This window comes from Gossypium hirsutum, chromosome D09 (genome assembly GCF_007990345.1).
Source record: "Gossypium hirsutum isolate 1008001.06 chromosome D09, Gossypium_hirsutum_v2.1, whole genome shotgun sequence".
Lineage (NCBI taxonomy): Eukaryota > Viridiplantae > Streptophyta > Magnoliopsida > Malvales > Malvaceae > Gossypium > Gossypium hirsutum.
Genome location: NC_053445.1, coordinates 48,374,395 through 48,385,739, shown reverse-complemented (window position 1 = coordinate 48,385,739; position 11,345 = coordinate 48,374,395).

Below are 11,345 nucleotides of genomic sequence, written 5' to 3'. Positions count from 1 at the left end.
AATGAGGAAGAAGGCAGTTTATAATACAAGTTCCATTGGTGTTGTTTTGGTTATGCTTATAATGTAAGAAAATGGATGAATATAAAAGACTCTTCCTTTAATTTGGAAGTGAAGAATGGTCCCAAAAACTCTTATACTTGGAAGGCAAATAAGTAAGCTGCTTATTGCTTCTATTCTTAGACAAACCAAATTATTTTAAATTTGTGTCACATAAATACTCTTTTAAATTAAAAATAGGTTGGGTTGGGCTTCAAATAAATTAACAGCCCATGAATCGATGCCTATGTACTTTCAGCTTTCACCCAGAACTGTGGTTGGGTTAAGGACAGACCAAGAGTCCATCATACTATATAAGATGTTTTAAATATAAATATAAATATTCCATCCATCTAAACATGTGGTCCTTTCCAACCATTTACTTACTGTATGACATGAACCTTTACCACCCAAGGCTTTCAATTCGTTTGATATATCTTCATTCCTTCCCTCCAATCAAGATCCATCCAAAATGTGAGAAGATTTGACCCCACTCGAATTTTTTAACTTAATATTTTTTAACCTTATTCTCAAACTCCCAACCCTTCCTAATCCTAATCCTTAATTCCCTTTTTCAATCCCTAATCCCAATCTCTAGTTCGTAAAAAGAAAACCCCTAAGTGCCGCTCACCACCTCCACCAATGACCTCCAATGCCACTACCCATCCCGCTCCAGCTTATCAACATTGCGACTTGCATCGTCCATCTTCCTGTTGCTTCCTTTGTCGTTGATGTTCACCACTGTTGCTTCCTCTATCGCCTTCTCCGCTCCAACCTTAAGTTGTCGCCGTGGCCGTCTCACTGATAATTTGCTTGGTATATATGCACCATACTTCCATTGCTGCCACACTCCATAGTTCATATATTTTGTTCTTTTCTTATTCTTATTATTGTTTTCCAAACCAAATTTGGTTTGCTTCAATATATTTGTTTTCCAAAAGTGGTAAAATGAAGATATCAATATTATAAAAAGATTGTTTTGCTTTTGTTCTTGTAGGTTTTGGTGCCAATGTGAATGTTGCTAAACCCAAAAAGGGTCAATCTGTTGCGATTTTCGAACTAGGCGTTGTTTGTCTTGCTGTGAGTTATTCTTGTCGCTTTGGTGCTATATTTTCATTTTCTTGGCGACTAGAAAGAGTGTAGGACTCATTTATCTTTAAGTCTCTGTTTTGCAATTGAGGCTGCCGAAGGAGCAAGAGTATTTGGTGCTTCAAGGATCATACTATATTTTTTTAATTCTCGGCTCTGCATTTTGATTTACTATAATAATACAAGTGAGGCCCGAGTCTAGCATATATAAAACGAGTCGGGCTTGAACAAAAGTTTAAGGTCATCTTTTGGGTTGGGCTTGGGCCTACAAAACAAGCCTAAGTTTTGGTCGAAACCAACTTGACCCATAAGCACTTCTATTTTAAACTAATTTAAGATGTTAAAATATAGCTCACATAAAATTTGATGTTAAGTTGAACGATCTAAAATCGAATATTCCCTTTTTTTCCTTTTAACATTTTAGTTGGTTTTTTTTTTCTATCAATTTATACTGCGTAATTTTTATTATCGATTTTATAAACAAAATATTTTTTAGGAGAAATTAATGAAGGCTTCAAGATGTATATCAATGTCATTTTCTTTAAGGTTTTATTTACCTCACCTATATTTTGATGTGAAAAAGAGTTATTGATAAATAAGCCTCGAGGATACAGTGAAACCCAATGGCTATCGACGTTTTGCACTGATAAAAATAATCTACTGAGCATTGAGTGGAGCATAACAAGAATATTAATTTCTGTAAAGAACTTTTGTAATAATTATTCAATAATTATGACTATTTATTAATAATTAAGTGGCATAACTTTTGAGTTCAAGAAACATATGACCAACCACTAAAAATAGTAACAAATTTTAGGTAATAACCAAATGGCATAATTTTTTTTTGCTATTTATAACTTTTTATTTACAATTATCAAAACACTATATATTTTTTGAAATATTTTAACAGATTTGGTAATAAGTTACTTATTCATTTTGAGTCAATTTTTTTGGTATGAAAATTACTTAACATAGTCCAGCGGTGCTATTTGATGAAATGAATCTTTCAACATTGCCTCCGATTCTTTACTGTTTTATATTATTTTGTAATTTTGTAATTTTTTATATTATTTTGTAATTTTTATAGTTTTTTAAATTTTCTTTTTGTAATGATCATAATTTAAATAAAATCTATAATTTTTTACATTTTTTTGCAATTTTTATCTAATTTTTAAAAAATAATTTATTTTTGTAGTTTTTTATGCTTGTTTATAATATTTTAGAACATTTTAAAGTTTTTTTTATAATATTTATCAAATCAACATTAATTTCATGTAGATTACATGTGTGGTATGAGATATAAAAAAATTATATTTTAATTTTTATAAAAATTATATAATTTAATTTCAACGCCAGAGAGATTTTAAAAACTGTTATAAAAAGAAATGAAGAAAGTGAAAAAGGTGAAAAGCGGATTAAAGAGGTTGATGGTGGATGATTCCCAAAATTTCATTTTCATACCAACCTTAACTTGATGACAATAACCACTCTCTGAAGTGATTAACTGCAATTCAAGTATTCAATTACCCTTATTAAATTCAACCCAACAGGGACCCACTTTCACCATAAACCTAAATATTCTATATTTTAATCTAATCCATAGGGCGATGCCGCTGATTCTAATTTTGATATTCATGCTTGATTTATATGCAACCTTACATTTATTTTATATAATTTTAATTTGTCCTACTTATCCCAATATTATATAAAAAAAACAATTATTGTCCTAAAATTAGATATTAACCAATTAACTCAACACTCGTCATTTCCTCAACTGAAGTAATAGTATTTAATAATTAAAATTGAGTGTAATTACACAATTGTGACATATTTGAATAATTATTATAATTCATGTTAATATTCTCTTATAGCTGTTAGTTTGTTAGCCAATCTGTTATGCAGTAGGATCAAGAACAGTTGCTATGTATCAGTTTAAAAACATACGTAGTTATCAATCAGAGGATGGGAAAAAAATTATTATGTTGTTCATCATTCTTAGTTTTCTAATAATATTCTGTTCTCTAAATACCTTCTTTTCTGAGTACTTTACATGGTATCAGTCACCCTCGGATGCAGTGTCAAATCTGCAGCCGCTATGGTCATGTGGCTCAACGTTGTTTCTATAGGTTTGACCGAGATTATGATGGTCCAAGCGGGTTCTCTTTGGCGCGGTGTACGTCTGGTCGTGGACGTTTTGGCCAATTTCGAGAGGAGTCGCCCTGGGCGCCGTTGCGATCTAGTTATGGGGTTTCCTATTCGAACCTTAATTTTGGTGATGAAAGGGAATGGTCTGAAGCTAGGCTGCATATTGGATATGGTCCGTATGACCACCGACAAGTTAGGCGTGATGTTGGGCACGGTTTGGGTCGTGGTTTTGGGCGCAATATGGAGTGCAATTTTGGGCCACAATTTGGACGTGTTGCAAAGCCTGGTTTTGAGCGCCAGATTGGGCGTGGCTATTATGTGGGCCAACAGCAGTTTCAGCCTACTGCTGAGGTACACAGGACACCTATTTTGAGCCACAAATTTGGGCCTAATAATAGTAATGGACTGCATAATGCCCAAGCTAATGTTGACCATGGGTTTGCACAAAATTCATCTGAGCCTAGTGCTCATGTTGTTAATCATATTGGTGTTGATAGATCTAGCCAACCTATTGATCCCAGAGTTGTGTGGCAGACTAAGCCTCATGCTCAAGTTTTTTATTATGATTCTGCTCAAGGTGTTGGCTTGCCTCGAATTTCAGATTTTCGTGTATCTGATTTTTCGTCGCCTACACAGTATGATTCAAATTTTGAAAATACTGACTTGTATATTCTTGTGCCATTAGGGTCCTCCTCTTAGTATCCCGATTCAGGGGCAACTCATCATGTTTGTCAGAACGCTTCCGGGTTAAATACAACGACTCCATATTCAAGTAATTCTTCTCTGGTTATGGGGGATGGTACCCTTGCTAAAATTTCATCTGTTGGTAATACAGTTTTGCCTACGACGAAGAGGTTATTACATTTGTCCAATGTTTTATATGTACCCAACATACGGAAGAATCTTTTGTTTGTCTCTCAATTTGCTACTGACAATAATATTTTCTTTGAATTTCATCCGTCTTATTGTGTTGTTAAGGACATACAAACTTGAGAAATCCTATTGCGGGGCCAAGTATGTGATGGTCTATATCAGTTTTCGGTCACTTCGACAGCTCCATCTGGGTCCAGTTCTATGGCTCACAATGTCGAGGTTCAAAATTGTTCTTCTGCAACTGATGTTTTTACTTTATGGCATAACAGACTTAGTCATCCGTCTGCTACATTTGTTAAAAATGTGCTTGATAAGTGTCAAATTGTTTTCAATAAAAAATGCCTTGATAATGTGTGTACTGGTTGTCAAAAAGGAAAAGCACACAAATTACGGTTTTTACCTTCTACTACTGAATATGTGAAATTGTTTGAATTTTGAGGGGCCTACTCCTGTTACTTGTGGGGAAAATATTTATTATGTTTCGTTTGTCGACATATGCAGTAGGTTTACCAGGATTTATCTAATAAAATGAAAGTTTCAAGCACTTGACTATTTTCTTCAGTTTTAAAAAATGGTTGATACCCAGTTTGGAAAGAAAATTAAAAAATTTCAAAGTGACTGGGGTGGTTAATTTCGTGCTTTCACAGTAGCTTTTGCGAGTCATGGGATTCTTCATCGGGTTTCTTGTCCACACACTTCAGAACAAAATGGGGTTGCAGAGCGTAAACATAGTCATATTGTGGAAACTGGTCTTACGCTTTTAGCTCAAGCTCATTTACCTATGGAATATTGGCGTTATGTTTTTTTGCAGTGCTGTTCATCTTATTAATAGCCTACCTACCCCGGTACTGAAAGTTCAGTCTCCGTATCAGATTCTGTATGGTCATGAGCCTACCTATGATCACTTGAGAGTGTTTGGTTGTTGCTATTTTCTGTACTTACGGTATTTTACGACACACAAAATGGAGTTCCGTTCTCAGCCGTGTACGTTTCTGGGGTATAGCTCTCAGCATAAGGGCTATCAATGTCTCACACTGGAGGGAAAGATTATTGTTTCTTGACATGTCGTGTTTGATTAACGTCAAATTTTGTTTCGGTCGCCTACTCAATCTATTTCTCAATCATCTCTCAGTTTTCCTACCTATGTTCTTGTTGTTCAAACTTCTTCTCATCACAATATTGCATAATCCAACACTAATCATGTCTTGCCACCAATGGCTGCTCTTCTGTCCTCTACTTCAAACAGTCACTCTGATCGTTCTATTGCAGTTGAGTTACCAGATGTGGGTTCTTCAAGTCAGTCCATCTCTGTTGATTCACAGGCTGAATCAGGGTCTTTGAATTCTTCCACAAGCATCAGTCCGGTTCCTCAGTCTCAATTGTCTCCAGATGATTCTTCTCTTCCTGTAGGCAACACTCATACTATGATTACTCGGTCGAAGGTAGGCATTTTTAAGCCAAATATTTTATCAATCGATGTTACAGAATTTAAGCCTCGCTCAGTGGAAGAAGCACTTGTTCATCCGGAGTGGAAAGATACTGTTCAAGCTGAGTTTGATGCTTTGATAGCCAACGCTACCTGGGAACTGGTTTCACTACCCCCTGGTCGGAAAGCAATAGGGTGCAAATGGCTTTCCAAAATCAAGAAGAATTCAAATGGATCAGTTAATCGTAGAAAAGCAAGGTTGGTAGCAAAGGGGTGCTTTCAAGTTCCTAAATGTGATTTCAAATAAACATTTAGTCCAGTAGTCAAACCTGCTACGATTAGAACTATTCTATTTGTTGCTGTATCTAGTGGCTGGAGTCTTCGTCAAGTTGATGTCAACAATACTTTCTTAAATAGAGATTTGACTGATAAAGTTTTCATGCAGCAACCTCCAAGATATGTTCAATCTGGCCCAAATGGTGAGAATCTGGTTTGTTGTCTGACGAAAGCTTTGTATAGTTTACGACAAGCTCATTGTGCATGGTTTGAAAAGTTGAAACAGTTTCTTATATCTGCTGGTTTTGTCATGTCTAAAGCTAATGCATCCTTGTTTGTTAAAGTTTCCAACAAGTCTGCTATTTACATCCTGGTTTATGTGGATGACATTATTATTACTGAAAGTTTGACTGATGAAATTAGTTGATTTATTCAACAACTTCATAGTAAGTTCTCTCTAAAGGATATAGGGGAGTTTTATTATTTTTTGGGTATTGAGGTTAGCAGGTCCTCATCTGGCAGTCTGCACTTGAGTCGGCACAAATACATTCGAGATTTTCTAGACAAAAGTTCTCTCTCCAATGCTATGGTTAGTCATTAACTCTGTTTAAAAATGACGGTGATCGACTTGCAGATCTTACTGAGTACAGAAGTTTAGCTGGTGCTCTTCAATATGTGGTTTTAACTCGACCAGATATTGCCTATGCTGTGAATCGTGTGTGTTAGTTTATGCATGCACCTACTACAGTTCATTTGACGGCTTTGAAGCGTATCTTGCGGTATTTAAGTGGTACCATTACCCATGGGTTGGTTTTTCATATGCCTGATAGACTGTCGTTAGTTGGGTATGTTGACACCAACTGGGGTCTTGATTTTGATGATCGTCATTCTACTACGGGATTCTATGTATATTTTGGTCATACACCTGTTTCACGGTGTTCCAAGAAACAACAAGTTGTGTCCCGGTCTACAGCAGAAGCTGAATATTGAAGTTTAACTGCAGCATATAGTGATGTTACGTAGTTAGTGTCTCTGCTGACAGAGTTACAAATTCGTTCGGTTGATTCTCCAACGATTTGGTGTGACAATTCTAGTGCAATCGTTGTTACAGCTAATCCAATTTTACACTCTAAATTCAAACATGTTGAATTAGATCTATTTTTTATTCATGAGAAAGTGGCTGACGGGTCTCTTGTTGTCGGGAAGTTCCAACTTGTGATTAAGTTGCTGACATTTTCATTAAGCCTTTGTCTCTATCGTAGTTTACTCGATTTCGAAGTTTGCTTCGGGTGTTACCTCTCGAGAAGCTGGGTGAATGTTAATATTATGTTACAACTGTTAGTTTGTTAGTCAATCTGTTATGCAGTTGGATCAAGAACAGTTGCTATGTATCAGTATAAAAACATACGTAGTTATCAATCAGAGGATGGGAGAAGAATTATTCTGTTGTTCATCATTCTTAGTTTTCTAATAATATTCTGTTCTCTAAATACCTTCTTTACTGAGTACTTTACAATTCATATATCTTACTGAATTTGGTGTACTTGGAACACCTCCATTACACATTTCAATTCTTAAGGGGAGGGGGAATATTGGAGTAATTACACTTAAATCTAATATTAAAAAATTATTTTTATACAAATTATAAAAATTATATTATAAGCATAAACACATATCAATGCTTAGCAGGGTTATGGTAACAAAATATATATTCTAAATCCTAAAAACTATATTATAAAAATAAATTTGTGTTTTTTATAATGTTATAATAAAAATTATAGTATTTAAATTCTAAAAAAATTCAAAATTATGACAAAAAAAGTTTATTATAAAAAACACATGTTATAAAAATATTATTATTTATTTATTTATAAAAAAAAAGTTATGGTCAATAAGTATGATCATAACTTATTTATGTGTCCATGTTATATATTATAAAAAAATAATTTACTTATTCATATAGTTTTTTTTTATCATGAATTATTTATAAAAATAAATTTATAAAATTTTAGGAAAAAAAGTGTATTATTTAGAAAAAGTATTATAAAAGTTTTGGACAATTTATAAAACCTTTTTTAATAAATGTTATATTTTATTATTTTTTACTTGATTTTAATATTATAAAAACTAATATAACCTAACATAATTATTTCTTCAATTTAAGTTTATATAAGTTTCTATAATCAAAGCTACAAACTGTTTTGACCATAAACTCAAATATATAAGGTCGATACTAATTATGCAAATTGAAAAGGTTTTCTTGCACTATATCGTGGGATATGGTAAAATTAGAGAGAATGGTGCCCAACAGAAATACCATAGATAACTTACAAACTCTTTAATTTGAGACATTCAAGGCTTCGAAATGTGGTTGAGAATATATTTATTGTTCTAAAAGAAGTTCTCATGTCGTATAGCATAAAAAATAATGTCGGATCCTACTAGTATGTTACATGTTCTATAACTTCAATCATAGGTGGAAATGAGATAACCCATACTTCAAAGAGTACATGGAATATGGAGATCTTAATAATCTTAATTATGTACATTCAAATGACAATGAACTTGGTCAATAACTAATAAATGATAAAAACGAGCATATATTAAATATTAAATAGAGAATAATTAAAAAAATATGTACTAAAATAATTAAATGTGTATATATTAGTTATAAAAAAAAGGAACAATTCAATAAATAAATAACGATAATCAAGTATTAAAAGATTAATTACAACTAAAATAAATCTTCACGTTTACATGTGCATAAATGATTCTATGAAAATTTCATCCACAAATTCGTCCAAGTACAAAAATATTCGACCCAAAAAAGGAAAAACTACAAAAACCAAAAATATTATCTGATCTAGAAATCTAGTCTAAAGGACCGATCTACCCTCCGTATATGTTAGCTGTTTATAGGTTAGTGTGGTCACTGTCCCGTGGTGGGCATTGTAATGAATGGACCCACGTTGTATAGGTATAAATTCAAAAAATTTAATGTAAAAAAATACATTTATGAATAATTAATATAAAAATAAATAATTTTTTTTATTAAAATACTAACAGCAAGGTAACAGTTTTGTAATGACTAGAAAATGTTAATGGGGGTGTTAGTAGGTTTCAAAAATTAAACAAAATTAAGTTTTACTCTAAAAATTAAATATCCATATGTTGTTTTTGTATTTTATATGTCCAATTTGAACTTTAGAAAAGATAATTTAATTCAAAATAAAATTAATAAAGAATGAGATTTACACCATGTTTGGTTGGTGGTTCATTGAATGGTAAATTATTTCTTTATTTGGTTGAACGTAATATTCATTTAATGAATCACCATTACTTCTCTTCCCATAATAGTTATTCTTTAGTATCACCAAAGGAGGACTATTCCATGCAACATTAAATAAAAAAATTTAAATTTTTTAAAACTTGGACATAAAAAATATAAAAATAAAATATTTGAAATAATTTAATATACAATTATTAAATTATAAAATTTAAAGAATCATCTACCTAACAAAAATTCTACTAAGAATGCTTTGGTCATTTCAGTTTTTTTCCTTATGCTAATAAAACATCATTCCATTCAACCAAACACAGGAATACTATTATGGTTTTATTCTATTCCATTAAATCAAACAGTTGAATCACTTATTATAGTTCTATTACATTACAATTCTAGTCTATTACAACAACGTGTTAAATTTATAATATTAATATGCTCCTCCTGCCAAAAAAAACATCCTCATAACCTCAAATGTGTGTATTTTTGTCAAAAATAATAATAATTTTATGTGTGTTTATATATATATAACAGACCGCAATCCAATACAATAAAAGATATGAATAGTGGGTATTAAGGATTTTTTGTTTAATTATTATTTTTAAAATTGTGATTGTATAAAGTAAAGCTTTAATTATACTGTTCATTTTATAATGTGATTTTAATAAATGGAGTAGCATTTTCCTATAATGAACTCAATTTTTGTTCTCTAACACCCAAAATAAGTTTTGGTTGAAGGTTAAATTGGTTTGGAAATAGCTTACAGTTCATGGCCTAAACTTTCTTTTAATTGGAATAAAGATAGGGTTGTTGCTTAAACATCAACTGATTTATTTTTTATTTTGCATTTACATATATATATATATAGACTAAAAGCGATCGATCAATAGATATTACTTTAGGGTAATTTTATAAGTTTATATAAAATTTTAAAAATTATGTGCAAAACATTGTAATTTAAAATTTTACCATTTAAAACATTTTTCATTATTATATCATTTTTTTTAACATTTGGGGAACATAACAAATATATGTGTTATTTATTACATTCATTAAACATGTTTGAATTTCAGAAATAAAAGTTGGGTGTTGATGGATGGGTTTGGAAGCTAATTTACTTTTATAATGTCTGGTCTTTTAATGCTTGAATAATACAAAGAAAGGAGAAACAGACATTTTATACTTAAATATGACAGGTCGGTCATTTTCAAACCATTCATTTTAAATTTAAACTTCTTTTTTAAGTTTGTGCAACATTTTAGTTGAATTTTCATCTTTAATTTTTTTTATTGACTTAAATCATGAAGTCCAAGTTTTGAAAATTTAAAATTTTCAAGTATATTAAATTTTTACCATGTACATGGCAGGGGTTAGATTGTAGTATTTTATATTTGTTTTATTGAAAAATTAAAACAAAAATTGAACATTTAATATTTTAAAAAATTTTAGTTAAATTTATTTGATTTAAACTTATTCAATTTGCACATTAAAAGGGTTACATTAGAATTTTAAAAGATTTTACCAAAAAATATTATTAATTATTGTATTTTCAAATATAAGATGATAATACAAAAAAGTCAACCCCATAAGATATATAATTCTTTAAATAGTTTGTCCAAGATAGTTCTATTTGTACATTTATTTATTTTACTTAAAATTAGTGTCCGACTGCTAGTTGGGGACTTGGGTATGAGGACTAAACACAATCTTTAGCATTTTCACAACTTAATCAAAATCTTATGATGCTTGTGGTGTATGATAAGATGTCAAGTGCTATAAGGATTTATATGCTTAAATTGTATATTGGTTTGATTGTGTGTAGGGGATATAAATGTTAAAATTGTGAAATTGACAAATTATCTCTCAAATTTCAAATCACACGATTCTCGAAATTTATACGGACTGACCACATGGACCTGTGACAGACAAACGCTAATCACACAGCCATGCGAATATCATAGAAAAAAAAAACAAAAATTTGTGCTACAAAGAGCAAATAGAAATCAAATTAATACGTACTACAGAGAGGAAACAAAGATGGTACTGTAAAGAAGGTTTCTAATTCAACTATAAAAATTAGAGTGATTTTTATCTTAGCCATTTCATCTTATTTTAGAAAAATTCGATACACCAAGGCTTTCCAATTTATATATAAAATCAATAAAACCCAAAGACGTGTGAGATTTAAACCTACAATACTATGGTATTTACACTTTC